This window comes from Bombina bombina, chromosome 2 (assembly GCF_027579735.1).
Source record: "Bombina bombina isolate aBomBom1 chromosome 2, aBomBom1.pri, whole genome shotgun sequence".
NCBI lineage: Eukaryota > Metazoa > Chordata > Amphibia > Anura > Bombinatoridae > Bombina > Bombina bombina.
Window position 1 is genome coordinate 97,168,567 of NC_069500.1, and position 20,806 is coordinate 97,189,372.

The following is a 20,806-nucleotide window of genomic DNA, read 5'->3' on the forward strand; positions in this document are numbered from 1 at the left end:
GAACCCCCTTAGCATGTAAGCCTAAGAGGCCCATTTATCAATTTCTGAATGGAGTTTGAGGGCCCGTGTTTCTGGTGAGCCTGCAGGCTCGCCAGAAATTACAGTTATGAAGCAGCAGTCTAAAGACCGCTGCTCCATAACCCTGTCCGCCTGCTCTGAGCAGGTGAACAGAGATCACCATAATTCAACTCGATCGAGTATGATCGGGTTGATTGACACCCTCCTGCATTAGGCCGATTGGCCACGAATCTGCAGGGGGCGGCGTTGCACCAGCAGCTCACAAGAGCTGCTGGTGCAATGCTGAAAACAGAGAGCATATTGCTCTCCGCATTCGGCGAGGTCTGTCAGACCTGATCCGCACTGTCGGATCAGGTCTGACAGACCTTTGATAAATAGGCTTCTAAGAGTCCAGCTGTTTGTAGATCACCTTCTTAAGAGCTGACTACAACAATGCAACTCTTGGCAGGGCCCTCTACCCATTTGATCCCTATAATTGTTTTGTCATACTCTGCTTTTGTTTATAGCGCTGCGGAATCTGTTGGCACTCTACAAATAACCAATAATATAATAATAAAAATATAGTTATATCGCAATTCAAATTCCACTTCTCGCTGTAATGATTGCATTCACTTGAAATCTAGATTTTAATATTTGAATCCATTTTTAATTTAATAAAAATAACTTGTTTTCTGTTTTCCCAAATGTTTAATCTAAAATTAAAGGTATACATTGTTTCTGTCATGATTCAGATATAGCATGCAATTTTAAGCAATAATGTAAACTTAGGAGCCAGCCCATTTTTTGTTCAGCACCTGGGTAGCGCTTGCAGATTGATGACTAAATGTAGCCACTAATAATCAAGCACTATCCAGGGTGCTGAACCAAAAGTGGGCTGGCTCCTTAGCTTATATTCCTGTTTTTTCAAATAAAGATAGCAAGAAATGAAGAAAAATTGTTAAAAGGAGTAATTAGAAAGTTCCTTAAAATTGCATGCTCTTTCTGAATCATCATTTAACATGAGTTGCATAGTTTGAGTCTGTTGTTAGAGTTTCACAGATGCTCTTTCAATGTTCATGAATCTGTAGCCCTTCATCTTCAATGTTTTCTTCATAGCCTCCTCTCGACTGACCCTGGGGCTGTCCAGAGTATTATATATATAAAATTATGCCAGATGTCTGATATCTTGGACAGATAACATGACCTGTTGGGAACACACGAAAACTGAACTCATGAACGCAACATCTAGAAATGACTTCTAGAAATCAAGCTCTTAAAATTTATATTTTTATTTCATGCTTTCATTTTTGTGATTATAAGTTACAGTATTTCATTCTTTTAAAGGGGATTTCTAGCGGCAATCATGTATTTGTGATCGGAACAGTTCAGCATTCTTTCTTGTTTATTGGCAACCAAGGTCAAGTCCTGAGTTTTTACATTAAAAAACAAGTCCCAAAAATTGTGTTTACAAAAGCTGGTGAGATGAAATAGGAGTCTATCAATCCTAGGAGGTGCGCTAGTGTAGTGGGAGAAATGGTGATGGGCAAAGTCTGGCTGCACTCTTAATTAAATCCGTAGAGACAAGAAAATGGAAGAGGTGCCACATAAGGTGATAACGTTGAAGACAAGACTGCTATGGATAAGGATCCCCCCTTCAGAGAGCTACTCACAGACGCAGCGGCACAAATGGAGTGCCTCACAAGGTGGTACGGGACCAAAGAGTCCCCTGAAGGACTCAGGCAGAATGCCAACATGCCAACATCAGATTGCATGAAAGGAAGCAGCAGCCACCAAGACAGGGTGCCCTCGGCGGATCAGAGGATCAAAGGCTTTCGGCCAACCAGATGATGGATGAGGCCAGCAATGCCCGAATACAACAGGCCAGAAAAAGTCAAATATTACAGGCCAATAATAGGATGGAGCAAGTAGTATTAATAAAAAGTGTGAAGTGAAGTAAGTTAAGAATGGACTACTTGCTCTATAAATAAAACTTGTGAACCGATTATCCCATAGTGTTAATACACTCCCCAGTTCAAAGTCACCATTTGTTATGATGTTTGACGTAAAAGGGTGTGTATTGACACTATGAGATGATTGGTTCACAAGTTTTATTTATAGAGCAAGTAGTCCATTCTTAACTTACCGCCTGATGAAATGGTAATTATATATGCTGAGAAACGCGTTGCTGTTACTCTAGTGTGTTTAATAAAATTCACCCTTTTTATTAATACTACTTGCACCGTCCTATTATTGGCCTGTAATATTTTACCTCTTCTAGCCCGTTGTATTCGGGTGTTGCTGGCCTCATCCATCATCTGGTTGGCAGAAAGCCTGTGATCCTCTGACTCAGCCGAGGGCACCCTGTCTTGGTGGCTGCTGCTTCCTTCCACACAATCTGATGTTGGCATGTGGGCATTCTGCCTGAGTCCATTTGACGACTCTTTGGTCCTGTACCACCTTGTGAGGCACTCCGGTTGTGCTGCCGAGTCTGTGAGAAGCTCTCGGGGGGGGGGATCCTTATCTACAGGCAGTCTTGTCTTCAACGTTATTACACTATGCAACGCCTCTTCCATTTTCTTGTCTCTACAGGATTCTATGTTTACAAAAGCTACATTTTACAGTATCTAAAACCTTGCATTGTAATGTTCTTAAAGTGATAGATATTCAGCAAAGACCAATCTGGTGCTGTAAACTGAGGTTTGGAGTTTTGACAGTATTTTAAAGATCATTACTTTGCGGTCTCACAATTTATAGCATGAAAACTCTAAAATCCCTTTATAAAAGATGTGGCTACTCCCTTCTTATGGAAATTATTTTCCCACAGTGTTCTCTTTAAAGGGATACTAAACCCACATGTTTTCTTTCATGATTCAGAAAGAAAAGTATAAGGGTAAATAAGGTAGAACCAGTAGTTTCCTGTATGCTATAGGTGCAATTATTATTGACAATCACTTTTTTCACTTATAGGAGGGTATTTGCACTGAGAAGACTCATTTAACATGAGTTGCAAAGGGGGCAACAAAAAAGAGTGCTAACTCCTCTTCTTAATAAGGGTAGAAACTATTAGAGTGAATTAAAAATTGTGATGAATTGAATATTTCTATTAACAATTTCACTTTATTTAAACAGAATCAAGACACACAAATTAAAAACATTTAAACTCTGCTGTCATCCGATGATCGGTGGTGAATATAGAATACTGAGAGATGGATCACCAACAGTAATACTCCTGGTTAACTATAGTTACGCTAGAGTGAAGTTAAGATAGACGCAGGGGTGATGTAAATACATCAAATACCAATCGAGCGTTTATATTAAGCCTCTAGGGAAACATTCATACAGGATCCTTGTTGTAATCTCAACTAAACTCCTTCTATAGCGGGGTTGTATTGCAAATAATCTTGCCTTATATACTAAAGGAACAATGAATAACCTTATCCGGAGTTCCCAATCATATATATAAAAGCATAAATCAACCACACGTTAACTTATTATACTGGCAAGCAGAGTAAGCTGATTAAAATGCGAGAGACTACGTAAACTGTTACGATTACAAATACATGATTGCCGCTAGAAATCCCCTTTAAAAGAATTAAATACTGTAACTTGTAATCACAAAAATGTAGTATGAAAAGTATGAAATAAAAAGATACATTTTAAGAGCTTGATTTCTAGATGTCATTTCTAGATGTTGCGTAAATGAGTTCAGTTTTCGTGTGTTCCCAGCATCTCATTTCTAGATGTTGCGTTCATGAGTTCAGTTTTCGTGTGTTTCCAGCAAGTCTTGTTATCTGTCCGAGATATCAGACATCTAGCATAATTTTATATATATAATACTCTGGACAGCACCAGGGTCAGTCAGGAGGAGGCTATGAAGGATAAATTGAAGATGAGGGGCTACAGATTCATGAACATTGAAAGAGTATCTGTGAAACTCTCACAACAGACTCAAACTATGCTACTTGATAGGCATAAACCAGAAGAAAAACCTAAGGATGTTTTAAATTTTATTACCACATACACTCCTTTACACAGGACTCAAAAAAACTCTGTTAAGAATAACTGGTACATCATTCGGATGGATAAATCTTTGCCATTTACTCAGATGGATGCACCTCAAATGGTGTACAGAATAGCTCCAAACCTGAGGGACCTTCTGGTCCATAATGACCTAACACGTTGCCACCAGAATGGTACATGGTTGGATGGAAGAAGGAAATTGGGCTGTTACAAATGCGGTGACTGCACAACATGCAACATGGGCCCCATATTCCACCATCCCTTCAATGGTAAGCGGTATAAGATCAGGCATAGATGTATGAGTGACTATATGATTTACACCTTGTCCTGTCCGTGTTCTTTGGTGTATGTAGGTAAAACCACTACATCCTTCAGAGAGCAAATTGTAAATCAACGCTGTGCTATAAGGGAGGCAATTAAGAATGGCACCTTGGAACAACTTGTGGCTCGCCATTTTGCACAGGCTGGGCACACAGCAGTCAGTCTTTGTACCATGTTGATAGATTTTGTACCCCCACTCAAAAGAGGAGGAGACAGGCATAAAAAGCTGCTCCAAACACAGTGGATCTATCGTTTGGATACTGTAGCCCCAAAAGGACTTAATACAATGTTGGATTTTACTCTATTTTTATGAATTAGCGGGAGGACTGTGTATGATGTAGCTATCTTTTGGGATGCTGCAAAAGTGGATGATCCAATGATATGCTGTTTAGAGCCAGTGATATTAAATCATTTACTACCCTACTGCTTGAGACATGAAACTGCCAGTAAGCATAAATCCCCATATTTTCTGTTGTATTTTAGTTATTAGGTGTTGATGGGATTAGGATTAGATAAAGTTGTATTGTCAGACATGTTGTTTTTGCTATGTGACAGGCTGTTTGCTATATATGATCATGTAAACTGGATGTCGTTAACGAGGAGAAAAAGGAGCTATGACTTCAGCGTCACGTGCGGTTTCTGTTGTGAACTAGCACAATAAGTGCGGCGTGTGCTGCCTTGCTTGATTGGGTGTAGTAAATGGGAAGCACTTTGTGATTAGTATAAATAGGGGTGTGGTGGAGGTATTAAGTATATCACATTTTTAGTATTGTTTGCCCATTGAAAAAGGTGTCAGACGAACACCGAAACGTTTGGGACATGGAGCTTTAAACTTTTGCAAGGAAGCTGACTTTTTATTCATTTAAAAAATTGGTGAGTGCTGCATTTATTCTGATCCTACTTTGATGTGTATCATATGCATATGCATCCCGGTGGATGCCTATTGATGAAGTGAGTGCATTTGATACAGACTTATATATATATAAAATTTGAAATACAAAGACTCTACCAGATAAAGGGGAGAGTTGATAGGTGCGCCGATTATTATATATAAATGTTTGTGTATAGACAGTATACAAAGACAATAAAAATTAAAATAAATATAAAAATAATAATATCAAATATAAAATTGCATACAAAGTCTCTAGGGGTACACTTGGGGATTGATGGTCAAATGTCCCTTATATTCCTTCTTCTAATATAGTTACAATGTCCCAGGCAATGTGGAAAATAAAGTGCAGGGAGCTCTTCAGAAGTGAGATGACCACTCACTGTGTTGGTAGACCTATAAATAAACAGACAAAAAGAAGGCACCCATAGCGTAGTATGTTCAAATAAATTGTGGGGTATATAAAGGTGAATAAAATGCACTCACATTTAATAAAGCACTATCAAGTGCTGTATAGGCAGGCCAGAAATTTCAGTGTAAACTGGCTAACTCTTCTCCTATGGCAACAGCAGGTATAAGGGTTTTTCTTCCTTAGGGTAAATCAAAAAAGAACATCCATAGCGCAATATTTAACACGCATAAAATATAGAGATAAAAATCTTGCACTTACATTTGGTGAAGCACTACCAAGTGCTGTATTTGCAAGACAGATATTCAAGAGTAGTCTGGCTATAACTCTTACATCGTATCAGGAACATAGGTGAAAGACTCCTTGTGATTGATGTAATTGAATCCAAGAAATTACCAGGGGTTCACCAGTGGGTTAGTACATACCACTTTAGAATCCCATGTAAAATGTGTATAAAACTAATTTTTGATAAAAAAAATAATGTTTTTATTGTCAAAACTAAAACACAGCGATGCGTTTCTCAGTGATACACTGTTTCATCAGGCTGATATTGCTACAAACATTTGTGAAGCCATTTATACACATAGGATCCAATAAAAATTGTTAACAACAGGAACACTCCCCTTCCCAAGCCCTTCCCCCAATAGCAAATGGCGCTAAATACGGCCTTAATAAAATTGATAAAATAATCACTAAATCTCGTCTATGTTCAACTCACAATGTTATCCATATTGCCTCTAACAACACATTTCCGTTAGTTGAGCGTATGGTTGTAATATAAGTCTTTGCTATCCAAAGCGTATTGTACTTGGCGTGATATTACCATTCTGTTATTCGGCAAACCGGAGGCTATTGGTGGTGCCTATAGTTACGTGACGTGACGTCTAACATTAGAACAACATAATGTTAGACGTCACATCACGTGACTATAGGTGTAAAGACATAGGGCCTCATGTATTAAAAGGAGTGCGGACAGCTTCTCAACTTGAGAAGCTATCCGCATGCCTCTGCTGCATATGGACAGATGATCTGTTCATCCGCTGGCCCTGTATGCGTGCGAGAGAAGCGACTGCCAGTCATCGAGAGTGTGCGAGCTCTTGGTGATTTATGTTCGCCACCTCTGAGATGGCAAAGAATGTATGAAGCAGCGATCTGTAGAGTATTTTATTTTAATATTTGTATACCCCTTTAAAAATTTTAAATAAACCATAACAGTTTAAGTTTATTTAGAATTATTTTGTTAGCAATGTTTTCTCACCCATCTATCAGAGTTACTCTCATTCATCTCTCCCAAAGCAAATACCAAGTGACACACTCAGGCTGATGCAGTTACACATTATTAAAGGGTGACAAAGCATTTTGGGTGTCTGTGTCTAATTTGGTGATAATATTCTAACTCTTGTAAATATTCTATTAAACACAGTATAGCAGTAGCCCCGGAAACACTGCAAGCACCTTGCCAATACATTTTGTTTTTACTGTCACTTCATATGTTCTGAGATCCCAATTAAGAATTGCTGTGCTAGGGTACACAGTTATGTTCTTGTACAGCTGTTTTTTTCTCATAGCGAATGAATGACTATATGTCAAAAATTTAAATATATTGTTAGTTTATAAAATAGAATGAATCAAACCTGCAAATAATAATGTTTTGTCTTATGTTCTACAGTTTTGTTCTTTTTTTTCTTTTCTTTTGACCCAGAATGTTATATGAATGGTGAAAAATAAGTAATGTAATTTTTCCTACAAAGGAATGTCAACCAATTGTGTACTTTTTGTAGCATAAATAATTCCTTTTATGTTTCCAGACTCTATAGGATCCATTATGCCTTTGAACAAAAGTAAAATAAAGTGTTTATCTTACACTTGTCAGTTTTCAACCTTTTAGAACTCTTGAAGTTATTAGTGTCAAGGTAAAGAAAAATATGTTAATATTGACAATAATTTACTTTTAGTACCAAAAGCACAATTATATTCATGTATAAATATGATGCTGGATACACAGATAAATATATATAGAACTGTATGCACTCTTTTTAGCCATCAAGCAAGAGTTAGAGAATTCTATCCTGATTGGGAAATTAATAGATAATATACATCTTTATAAGCCAAGGAGGTACAATATAACTCCACAGTGGAAGGCTTACTTCCTGGTCATCCAATACTTTGCCATATTCCTATCTCCTGCAGGGTTTCTGTGTTGCTGGGTGTGTGCATGTTACTGATTACATAGCTTTATGTAGTTTGCTGTTTGACTTTAGAGTCACATGCTTTCTAATAGCCACTATGAACATTATAAAAGGAAAACAAGTGTTTCCTGAGTGTTTGCTTGTCTGTTACTTGCTACCATTGATCGTTATACCACCACAATGACCATTTATCGTTCCCTTACCTGCTTTGCTCTTCTCTGACAGCTTTTATCTGCAATACCTAGGGCGACCATTTTGCCGCTTTAAAAAAGGACACATATGAAAAATACATATGTCTAATTTTCATATGTGTCCCTTTTTAAAGTGGCAATACGGTCACCCTAGCAATACCTGACCTGCAAACTATTTCTTACATTAAATTCAATACATGAACCCCAATGAGACAGATTACATGTTCTGGACTTTCCTTCAAGTTGCTTGATGTGATTATCTAAATACCTGATGTTCTGGCCATTACTTGTAATACTAGGCCTACTTGTCATTATTCTACTAAGGGCTAGATTACAGGTGGAGCACAAATTTGCCCGTTTTCAGGCACATGATAAATAACCAGCCATTACATTTTAGTGCACTGAAAATTAACCAGACATCAGATCTCTGGTTAATTTTTAAAATGTGCCCCGATTGCCCCCTAAATAAAGGGATGGTAAAGTCCAAATTAAACTTTCATGATTCAGATAGGGCATGTAATTTTAAACAACTTTCTAATGTACTTCATCAAATTTGCTTTATTCTCTTGGTATTCTTAGTTAAAAGCTAAACCTTGGTAGGCTCATATGCTAATTTCTTAGCCCTTGAAGGCTGCCTCTTATCTTAATGCATTTGACAGTTTTTCACAGCTAAAGGGTGTTAGTTCACGTGTTTCATATAAATAACATTGTGCACATGCACGTGGAGTTATTTAAGAGTCAGCACTAATTGCCTGTAATGCATGTCTGTCAAAAGATCTAAGATAAGGAGGCAGAAGCTTAGATACAAGATAATTACAGAGGTAAAAAGTATATTTCTATAACAGTGTTAGTTATGCAAAACTGGGGAAAGGTAAATAAAGGGATTATCTATCTTTTTAAACAATAACATTTTTGGTGTTTACTATCCCTTTAAGTATAGTGTGGATTTTTTTAAATAAAAAAAACTATTAGCATTTTTATTTTTATAAACTGCACAAAGCGGTTTTTAGGGCTTAAATTGAGCAGGTGTGGGGTGCCTTTACACTGAGGTCTATGGGGACGGTGTGTTCTTTATAAATATATATGTATATGCTTATATAATATATATTTATGTGTCTATATGTATATATACACATATTAACACATAAATATGCTGCCCAACGCTGTGTGACTTACTCCTTCGCTGCACTAGGTTCTCAGCTGTGTCTTTAAGCATGAGAACGAGGCTCCCATTGGCACTTATGGAAGTGCACTCTTGTGAGCGCAAAGCTTCTATGCAATGTGTTTAAGGTCGTGTTTGAATTGTGCTTTACTTGCAATACCAGCGCACATTTGGTTGCACTGGTATTACTGAGTGAATTGCAAATATTGCGCTCGAGTAAACAATATGTTGCGCTCCACTTATAATCTGGCTCTAAATCTGGTCATTGAGAGCTACTCTCCAATTTCTGACTATAAATTACTATGGAAGCGTAGAATAACCTAAATATGCTTCAATTACATATGGTGATTGTTAGGGCTGTCATCCTGACGTTGCTTTATTTTGCTTAGTTGGTAATAGGAAATAGCTGAAACTGCAATTGATGAAAAAGACAAAGGTAAAGTATTGCATTATGACCTACAGTATGTATTAAATTAAAAGTGCCAATAGCAAGTTTTTAAAAGATGTGTCAGTGTGATACTAAGATATCGTGCCATCATGTCATTAAACAGCAACCAAAATGACATTTGTTAATGGGACAAAAAGCTTAATATTGAAATGTGCATGTGTGTATTTGAATTTCTAATAGAAGCATATTTGCAATACAAATGCTTCTATTACAAATTATTACTGTTTTTAGCAGCATACTCACATATGCTTTGAGGCTCCGTGCACCCGCATTCAAACACCACGCCTTCTCAGCTATTTAGCGATGGCTTGAATGGCACAAATAAAGACTTCACTGGTGAGATACACCCTACCTAAAGCTGTCTGAGCAGGCATGGTGTTTGAATCGTGATTCTCTAGTCCCAAGTAGCATATGCCAGTATGACACTGAAGTAGTAACTTTTACTAGAAGCATTTTTGCAAATGCAAGTATTTTGTAAAAGCAATTATATTTAAAATTTAAATGCACCCATGTGCATTGCAATCTTGACATTTATATCCATTTGATATATCAAGCAACAGTCTATTTTTAGTTATACTGTATAGTTATTGATTATATAGAAAATGTGAATGAACTTTGCAAGATGTTTTGATGCACCTGCTGGTCTTAGGTTTGAGGAACCATCTTCAATGACAGTATTTATTTATTTTTGTATGAAATGCTGTGGAACATTCAGTGATTGATGCAGGACCTGTATCTATATAGAGTGTGCACATACCATATGGAGAGATATGCTGCATCCTGTCACAGGTGTTCCTTAATGGCATAGATTCTTCTTTTGAACCTGTAAAACAAATTATTTCTCCAACATCAAGCTGATTTTACTGACCACCCAGATAAAAATAAAGCCAATAAGGTCATAAAGGTTTGGTTACACAAATGCCAACCAACCAGCCACCTGCAGCAGCAGTGCAGTGTAGGAGGGGAAGCAATACTGGAGAAGGCAGGTTTTTACAAATGCCAACTAACAAGCTGCAGCACTAGCAGCAGACTCTAGAGGCAGCAGCAGTAATGTAGAAGGCTTTTATATATACTAACCAACTGCATCAGAAGTGGACTCTAAGAGGAGCAGAGTTATTGGAGATTACAGGCTTTTACATTTTACCAAACACAGCAACAGATGAGTATAGGAAAAACAGCAGTATTGGAGGAGGCAGCCTTTTTACATATAGCAACAAAATGCAGAACAGTCTAGGAGGAGCAGCAGAATTGGAAAAGGCTTTTACATTAAATAAAATTAATCTGAAAGGGGAATGAAACCCAAAATATGTATTTCATGATTCAGATAGATGATATAATTTCAAACAACATTCCAGTTTACTTCTATTATCTAATTTGCTTCACTGCTTAGATATCCTTTGTTGAAGAAATTGCAATGCAAAGAGCCAATCACATGAGGCATCTATATGCAGCCACCAATATGCAGCTACTGAGCGTATTTAATTATGCTTTTCAACAAAGGATATCAAAATAATGAAGCAAATTAGATCATAGAAATAAATTGGAAAGTTGGTTAAAAATTGTTCTTTTTAAATTTGAGTTTCATGTCCTTTTAAGGATGTCGAGCAGGAAACAGAACCCATGATTAAAGGGACAGTCTACACCCGTATTAACCTTCGCTTATATGTTAGAATAAGTGCTGATAGTTCTAACTCACACCCTATACCCTACGGAGTTTCCTCACAAACGGAGATCTCAGAAATACAAACTTTATTTCTCTTGTTAAGTGTATCCAGTCCACGGATCATCCATTACTTATGGGATATTCTCCTTCCCAACAGGAAGTTGCAAGAGTCCACCCACAGCAGAGCTGCTATATAGCTCCTCCCCTAACTGCCATATCCAGTCATTCTCTTGCAAGCTCTCAACATAGCTGGAGGTAGTAAGAGGAAAGTGGTGTAAGATAGTTAGTTTTTTCTTCAATCAAAAGTTTATTGTTTTTAAATGGTACCGGAGTGTACTATTTTACCTCAGGCAGCATTTAGAAGAAGAATCTGCCTGCGTGTTTCTATGATCTTAGCAGAAGTAACTAAGATCCACTGCTGTTCTCAAATATGTCTGAAGAGTGAGGTAACTTCAGAGTGAGAATGGCGTGCAGATTATCCTGCTATAAGGTATGTGCAGTTATAAGTTTTTCTAGGGATGGAATTGCTAGAAAATGCTGCTGATACCGGATTAATGTAAGTTAAGCCTAAATACAGTGATTTAATAGCGACTAGTATCAGGCTTGCTATCAGAGGTATATACTCTGATTAATGTGCAATATAAAATGTTTGCTGGCATGTTTAATCTTTTTTATATATGCTTTGGTGATAAAACTTTATTGGGGCCTAGTTTTTTTCCACATGGCTGGCTTAGATTTTGCTTAGAGAGAGGCTTTCCACTGTTGTAATATGAGTGGGAGGGGCTAATTTTCATTTTTTTTTGCACAGTTAAAATTACAAAATGAATCATCCAGCTTCCCTCAGCAGTCTCATGAATACCATAGGACATTTCTTAAGGGATTAAAGGCCTACAGCTCGTTACCAGCACAGAGGGAAATATAACTTAACCAATACCTAACAATAACTTATACTCTATAATAACTTATAGTGGATTTAGTGGATACATTTTAAACCGTCACAGGTTAAAAATTATGTTTATTATCAAAATTAGAGATAACTTAGGGAGCCAACAAGGCAAAAATGGCGGCAAAAAGCTGGCTAACCCAGCGCTACAGGAGGTCAGTGGCCCCAACGGAGACAGCAGCAGAGGGGAGGGTCCCCTCTGCCCTGGGAGATGCTACTGAGGGAAGCAAGCGGATGGACCCACCCGCAAGGGGAAGGAGGGGCACCTCGTGTGCACCTGAGGCGATCCGCCCCTCCCACTTTTATATTGGCCACCGATCCCCCCGTTCACCCTCTCCCCACGCAACAAGGCCACGACCTCCCGCAGTCAGGGTGCAAGACTTCTCCGCCTGTAAGGATAACTACCACCCCAGGCCGCTCGAACCGAGGAAAGCAGTAAATGGAGAATCATATACTACAGCTATGGGCTTACTGAGCTTAGATTGACTAATCATAACTATGCCATAGCGATACTAAAATTTGGAGCCGCCAGAAAAAAGGGGAAGGGAGGGAGGGTAAACTTCTCTGCTTCAGGATCCAGGAGAAGAGGGCAAGGAGACTGACGTCAGCACATTTTAAGGTCAGGCTGGGGCTCCTCCCTAAACTAGCAACAATGTTGCACTACTTCACTACCCAGCCCTCACTCCTATCTCACTCACTACAGCCTTAACCCTTAGATTGCTACAGTCCCATTTGGTCCTTTCACTGCCTTAAGGGATTAAAGGCCTACAGCTCGTTACCAGCAGAGAGGGAAATATAACTTAACCAATACCTAACAATAACTTATACTCTATAATAACTTATAACTATAAATAACGACACAACAACTTAGATTTAGTGGATAAATTTTAAACCGTCACAGGTTAAAAATTATGTTTATTATCAAAATTAGAGATAACTTAGGGAGCCAACAAGGCAAAAATGGCGGCAAAAAGCTGGCTAACCCAGCGCTACAGGAGGTCAGTGGCCTCAACGGAGACAGCAGCAGAGGGGAGGGTCCCCTCTGCCCTGGGAGATGCTACTGAGGGAAGCAAGCGGATGGACCCACCCGCAAGGGGAAGGAGGGGCACCTCGTGTGCACCTGAGGCTATCCGCCCCTCCCACTTTTAGATTGGCCACCGCTCCCCCCGTTCACCCTCTCCCCACGCAACAAGGCCACGACCTCCTGCAGTCAGGGTGCAAGACTTCTCCGCCTGTAAGGATAACTACCACCCCAGGCCGCTCGAACCAAGGAAAGCAGTAAATGGAGAATCATATACTACAGCTATGGGCTTACTGAGCTTAGATTGACTAATCATAACTATGCCATAGCGATACTAAAATTTGGAGCCGCCAGAAAAAAGGGGAAGGGAGGGAGGGTAAACTTCTCTGCTTCAGGATCCAGGAGAAGAGGGCAAGGAGACTGACGTCAGCACATTTTAAGGTCAGGCTGGGGCTCCTCCCTAAACTAGCAACAATGTTGCACTACTTCACTACCCAGCCCTCACTCCTATCTCACTCACTACAGCCTTAACCCTTAGATTGCTACAGTCCCATTTGGTCCTTTCACTGCCTTAAGGGATTAAAGGCCTACAGCTCGTTACCAGCAGAGAGGGAAATATAACTTAACCAATACCTAACAATAACTTATACTCTATAATAACTTATAACTATAAATAACGACACAACAACTTAGATTTAGTGGATAAATTTTAAACCGTCACAGGTTAAAAATTATGTTTATTATCAAAATTAGAGATAACTTAGGGAGCCAACAAGGCAAAAATGGCGGCAAAAAGCTGGCTAACCCAGCGCTACAGGAGGTCAGTGGCCCCAACGGAGACAGCAGCAGAGGGGAGGGTCCCCTCTGCCCTGGGAGATGCTACTGAGGGAAGCAAGCGGATGGACCCACCCGCAAGGGGAAGGAGGGGCACCTCGTGTGCACCTGAGGCTATCCGCCCCTCCCACTTTTAGATTGGCCACCGCTCCCCCCGTTCACCCTCTCCCCACGCAACAAGGCCACGACCTCCCGCCACAAGATAACCTCGGAGACGGTATCCTTGCCGCCACAATAAAACCTAGCACCTGACTTAAAGGAAGGGGATAAGAGACCTTCGAATATCACTTATAAATATATCCAAGGCTGCATCCTCTAAATGTACCCTATCCTTCCTGTAATGCTCAGTCTTGTCAGCCGTTAAGGCATCGTGTCTGACCACGAAACCTCCCTGCTCTGTGACGGTTCTACCTACAGTCGAATTAACTTTCTTCCTGACCCTATACGCTGCACTATGGGAGGACATGTGCCTCCACTCCAGCCTCGGTATAATATTGGACCAACCCAAGATGACATCGGGGATACGGGTTTTTATCCATGTTATATCAGCCTGCATAATCTTAATCAGCTGCAGGACAGGAAGGGCACCTAAATCATTTCCCCCCAAGTGCAAAATGATGATATGGGGCTTACCCCAGCGATTAAGGGCTTCGGAGAAAAGGGAAGGGAGCCTAGGCCAACACATTCCTCTCTCCCCTAACCATCTAACTGACGCCCTGGCAGGGGGGAACCCAAAACTTTGTCCACCTGGGCGGGATAAACACCGGAGAGAGGCCCAGTGTATGTAGGAATGACCTACAATCCAAATTCTTGTTGCGCCCTGGGATGCTCCTAAAAAAACAAAAAGGGGTTAGTAACTGTGTCTGACTGCAATCAGAGTTAAACAAGGGGCCGTACATAAGACCTATACTTATTAGAACGCCACCTCCCTAAGCGCTTAATAGATTCCACAGATTGCCCTGATGTCGCTGCGTTCGTCGCTGCACCTATCCTGAATGAGTGCGGGGCTGAATCCTGAAGCAGAGAAGTTTAGCAGAGAAGTCTATCTTCTTTTCTTCATTCGTTTAGGCCTTATCTGGTTAGGATGCATCGCTCCAGGCGATCCAGCTTGCCTCCTGTTCGCTTCAGGGAACTTCAATTCCAGAGACCTGAAAGCAAAAAGCAGATAAGTAGCACTACCAATATGGAAAATGTAGATGATGTTGTCCCCCCAACACAGCATCCAAGCGTACACACAGAACAGTTTAGCTCACAGATGGGGTCTCAGGATGCACTGACAGTGATACCGGAGTCCCCTGAACAGCAACATCTAGCTCATATACAAATAATTTCTGGCCCAGTTGTTCAAGGGGCTGATGTTAGTGGGGGTCCTGTTGGCTCTATTGACTCAGTAGGGCTTTCAAATATTGCTGGCCCTTCAAATATGCCCCCGGTTTCTAATCCTGCTGGCCCTTCAAATATGGTGCCGGTTGCTGCAGGGCCTTCAAATTTACAAGTTAGTACTGCGGGCCCTTCAAATATGGTGCCGGTAGCTGCAGGGCCTTCTAATTTACATTTAAGTGCTGCGGGCCCTTCGAATAGGGCGCTGACTGCTCAAGGGCCTTCAAATATTTCATCTAACACCGCAGCTAATACTAATGTAAGCAACATTGGTGGCGCAGGGCAAAATATCCCCCGGATTCAATACGCCATTTCAGGACCAGCACAGGGCACGTATCTGGCCAATGACGTAATTGGTGGTTCCGGGCCTACCTCTGAATTCGTCATGCAGCCCCCTCCATTGTCCCCTGTCTTACCTGCCTCCTCGGTCGAATCCCTCTTTGCGTCGGTCCCTCCTGCAGCGGCGTCGGCGGTTTCGGCCTTCCTAGCGTCGGTGGCAGCGGCGATGGCTTCTTCATCCTCCTCTCCAGCGATGGCGTCCTCGTCCTCCATTCCGGTTGGTCCACACGCGATACCGGAAGTCGTCAGCGCGGGTCCCGCCCCTTCCGGTTACGTCACCTGCAGTCATTTGGATAGCGGTCCTCGGCAGCAACGGTCCATTGCTCCTCGTATTGCAGGTGAGCATCACGAGAGAGCTTTGGGCCGGGTAGGACCTGGGCAATCAGGTGTCAATATGCAAAGGGGCAAGGCAGCTTCTGGGGCCAATAGTGTTAGGGGTGTATTTCCTACACGGGGGCACACTGGAAATATAGGTTGGGCCAGAGGGCGCGGCACGTCTAGGCAGCTTATTGCGAACAGAAATTCAAAAGGAAAAGCTCCGCTGCGTAAGGCACAGGGCAAAAGGCCTGGGCCTAGTAATAACATGCCACGCTATATTGAATCTGCGCAGCACTCGGCAGCATTGAATGTTGGTGATTTGCAGCAATCCAGGATTGCAATACAACAAGATAATGCCGTGGATGCGCAGGGTTTAACGGAAATTAATGTGCAGCACAGCAGGGATGGGCAGTTCATTGCCGCGCATAGTATACCACATAATATGGAGGGACAGCGCATTGCAGCGCATTGCAGCGCATAGCGTTAGCGGTATACAACATGTTAGGGATGGACAGCACATTGTAGCTCATAACATTAGCGCAATGCAGCACAGTACAGATGGTCATGTACCTTTGAACACACAGCATAGTGGGGTAAATCCAGCAACTCTGAGTCACACGCAAGCAGATAGCGTTTTGCAGAGGGTGAATGTTTTGCAGAATGCTTCACAGCCTCATGGTTCTGGAATGTTTGTGACTGATAACACTGGGGGTGTGAATGTGTCAACTAACACTGGCAGGATGAGGGTAAATGTGCCAACTAACACTGGCAGGATGAGGGTAAATGTGCCAACTAACACTGGCAGGATGAGGGTAAATGTGCCAACTAATGCTGGCAGGATGAGGGTAAATGTGCCAACTAACACTGGCAGGATGAGGGTAAATGTGCCAACTAATGCTGGCAGGATGAGGGTAAATGTGCCAACTAACACTGGCAGGATGAGGGTAAATGTGCCAACTAACACTGGCAGGATGAGGGTAAATGTGCCAACTAATGCTGGCAGGATGGGTGACATGTCCATTATTCATGATGTGAATGTGCCAACTAACACTGGCAGGATGAGGGTAAATGTGCCAACTAATGCTGGCAGGATGAGGGTAAATGTGCCAACTAACACTGGCAGGATGAGGGTAAATGTGCCAACTAACACTGGCAGGATGAGGGTAAATGTGCCAACTAACACTGGCAGGATGGGTGACATGTCCATTATTCATGATGTGAATGTGCTAACTAACACTGGCAGGATGGGTGACATGTCCATTATTCATGATGTGAATGTGCTAACTAACACTGGCAGGATGGGTGACATGTCCATTATTCATGATGTGAATGTGCTAACTAACACTGGCAGGATGGGTGACATGTCCATTATTCATGATGTGAATGTGCTAACTAACACTGGCAGGATGGGTGACATGTCCATTATTCATGATGTGAATGTGCTAACTAACACTGGCAGGATGGGTGACATGGCCATTATTCATGATCATCGTACGTATGGGCAGCAAGTTTCACATAATGTCCCATTAACAGCTCCTGATATGCAACAAATTTCACACGATGTACCATTTGCAGCTCCTGCCATGCCACAAGTTCGCAATGCTCGCGAGTTATTTTCTTTGTTACAGGGGGTCATGCAACCGCAAAATCAGGTGTCCCGCATGAGTTCTCTTCAGGAAGAATCTATCCTGCCATCCGCCTCGCAGCAAGCATTAGCGTCTGCAGCAAGCTCTTCAGCACCCAGCTCTACTCAAGTTCACCAGGCGGCAACCTCAGCTCCAGTTCAAGCGGCTTCGGAGCTAACATCAACTCAGGTTCAGCCATCCTCTTCTGCTACTGGTGAGTCAAGTGCAAATGTATTCAATGGGCATAGTACACCTGCATTCACACATGATAGATCTGATTCGGCTGACTCATCCTTATCCGAATCAGATTCAGGTAGTGACACGTCTTTAGGCTTGAGGGGCAGGGGTCAGGAGCGGATGTTTCATATGGTTAAAAAGATGTGGCGCGAGATGCAGTCAGGAGGTTTTAAGCAGAATGCCAGGGTTACTGAATTAGCCACGCCAGCGGATGCACAATCCTCTGCGGTAGCGCACTTAGCTCATCAATCCTTGGCGGTCGCAAAGTCAGTGCATCAGAGTAGTCAGCTGCAGAATTCCCCATTGTCTGGTATCCCGGAGAGGAAGGTTGCAATGCACGGAGACACTATTCCCTCTTATATGCCTTCGCTGCATGCCCATTTAAAGCCAAAGGTTATTAAAAAAATACAGCAGGGGAAATACGTCAATATTTTTGAACTATCCCCTGAGGCTTATAGACAGAAGGAGAAAAGCTCCGATGGAACCGGCCCTAAGAGATTTAAGCGTCCCGAAACTTTTGAGGAATGGCTCATTTGTTTTAGAGTGTTTTCTTCCTGCTATCTAGAGAGATACCCGAACCAGAACCTCGCCATTTTAAAATATACGGATTCAATCCACTGTCGTTTTTTTTTTATCTGTTTTTTGCATTAAGGGGTTAATCATCCATTTGCAAGTGGGTGCAATGCTCTGTTAACTTATTACATATACTCTAAAAATTTTGTTTGATTTACTGCCTTTTTTCACTGTTTTTCACTGTTTTTCAAATTTTGACAAAATTTGTTTCTCTTAAAGGCACAGTAAGGTTTTTTTATATTTGCTTGTTAACTTGATTTAAAGTGTTTTCCAAGCTTACTAGTCTCATTACTAGTCTGTACAAACATGTCTGACATAGAGGAAACTCCTTGTTAATTTTGTTTAAAAGCCATGGTGGAACCCCATCTTAGAATGTGTACCAAATGTACTGATTTCATGTTAAGCAATAAAGATCATTTTTTGTTTTTAAAAAAAATTATCACCAGAGGATTCTGTTGAGGGGGAAGTTATGCCGATTAACTTTCCCCATGTGTCAGACCCTTTGACTCCCGCTTCGGGGACTCACGCTCAAATGGCGCCAAGTACATCAAGGGCGCCCATAGCGTTTATTTTACCAGAGGATTCTGTCGAGGGGGAAGTTATGCTGACTAACTCTCCCCACGTGTCAGACTCTTCGACTCCCGCTTAAGGGATTCACGCTCAAATGGCGCCAAGTACATCAAGGGCGCCCATAGCGTTTATTTTACAAGACATGGCGAAAGTTATGAATAATACTCTGGCAGCGGTATTAGTCAGACTACCTGAAATTAAAAGAAAGCAAGATAGCTCTGGGGGTGGATACAGAGCGTACAGATGCTTTAAGAACCATGTCTGATACTGCCTCACAATATGCAGAAGCTGAGGGGAGCTTCAGTCTGTGGGTGATATTTTTGACTCAGGGAAGATGATTTAACCTGATTCCGATATTTCTACATTTAAAATTTATGCTTGAGATCCTCCACTTGTTGCTCAGGGAGGTTTTAGCTGCTCTGAATGACTGTTACAATCACAGTGCCAGAGAAATTGTGTAGACTGAATAAATACTATGCAGTGCCGGTGTGTACTGATGTTTTTCCAATACCTAAAGAGGTTTACAGAAATTATTAATAAGGAATGGGATAGACCAGGTGTGCCGTTCTCTTCCCCTCCTATTTTTAGAAAAATGTTTCTAATAGATGCCACCACACGGGACTTATGGCAGACAGTTCCTAAGGTGGAGAGAAGAGTTTCTACTCTAGCTAAGCGTACCACTACCCCTGGCGAGGACAGTTGTGCTTTTATAGATCCAATGGATAAAAAAAATGTTTATTCAACAAGGTTTTATCCTGAAGCCCCTTGCATGCATTGCTCCTGTCACTGCTGCTGCGGCGTTCTGGTTTGAGTCTCTGGATGAGGCTTTACAGGTAGCGACTCCATTGGATGAATATACTTGACAAGCTTAGAGCACTTAAGCTAGCCAATTCCTTTGTTTCTGATGCCTTTGTTCATTTGACTAAACTAACGGCTAAGAATTCTGTTTTTTATTATACTGGCGTGCAGAGCGCTATGGCTTATATCATGGTTAGCTGTCATGACTTTAATAAATAAGCTACTTAACTTCCCTTCAAGGGGCAGACCCTATTCGGGCCTGGTTTGAAGGAGATTATTGCTTATATCACTGGAGGAAAAGGTCATGCCCTTCCTCAGGACAGGTCCAAATCAAGGGCCAAAAAGGTCTAATTTTTGTGCCTTTCGAAACTTCAAGGCAGGTGTGGCATCAACTTCCTCTAAGGCAAAACAAGAGGGAACTTTTGCTCAGTCCAAGACGGTCTGGAGACAACTGGACCTGGAACAAAGATAAGCAGGCCAAGGAGCCTGCTGCTGCCTCTAAGACAGCATGAAGGAACTGACCCCTATCCGGTAACGGATCCTATAGGGGGCAGACTTTCATTCTTCGCCCAGGCGTGGGCAAGAGATGCCCAGGATCCCTGGGCATTGGAAATTATATCCCAGAGATATCTTCTGGATTTCAAAGCTTCCCCCCCAAAAAAAGGGGAGATTTCGCCTTTCACAATTATCTGCAAACAAGATAAAGAAAGAGACATTCTTGCATTGTGTACGTGACCCATCCAGTTCCAAGAGAGGAACAGGGACAGAGTTTTCCTCAAATCTGTTTGTGGTTCCCAAGGAAAGGGAACCTTAAGACCTATTTTGGATCTAAAGATCTTAAACAAATTCCTTAGAATTCCATCATTTAAGATGGAAACT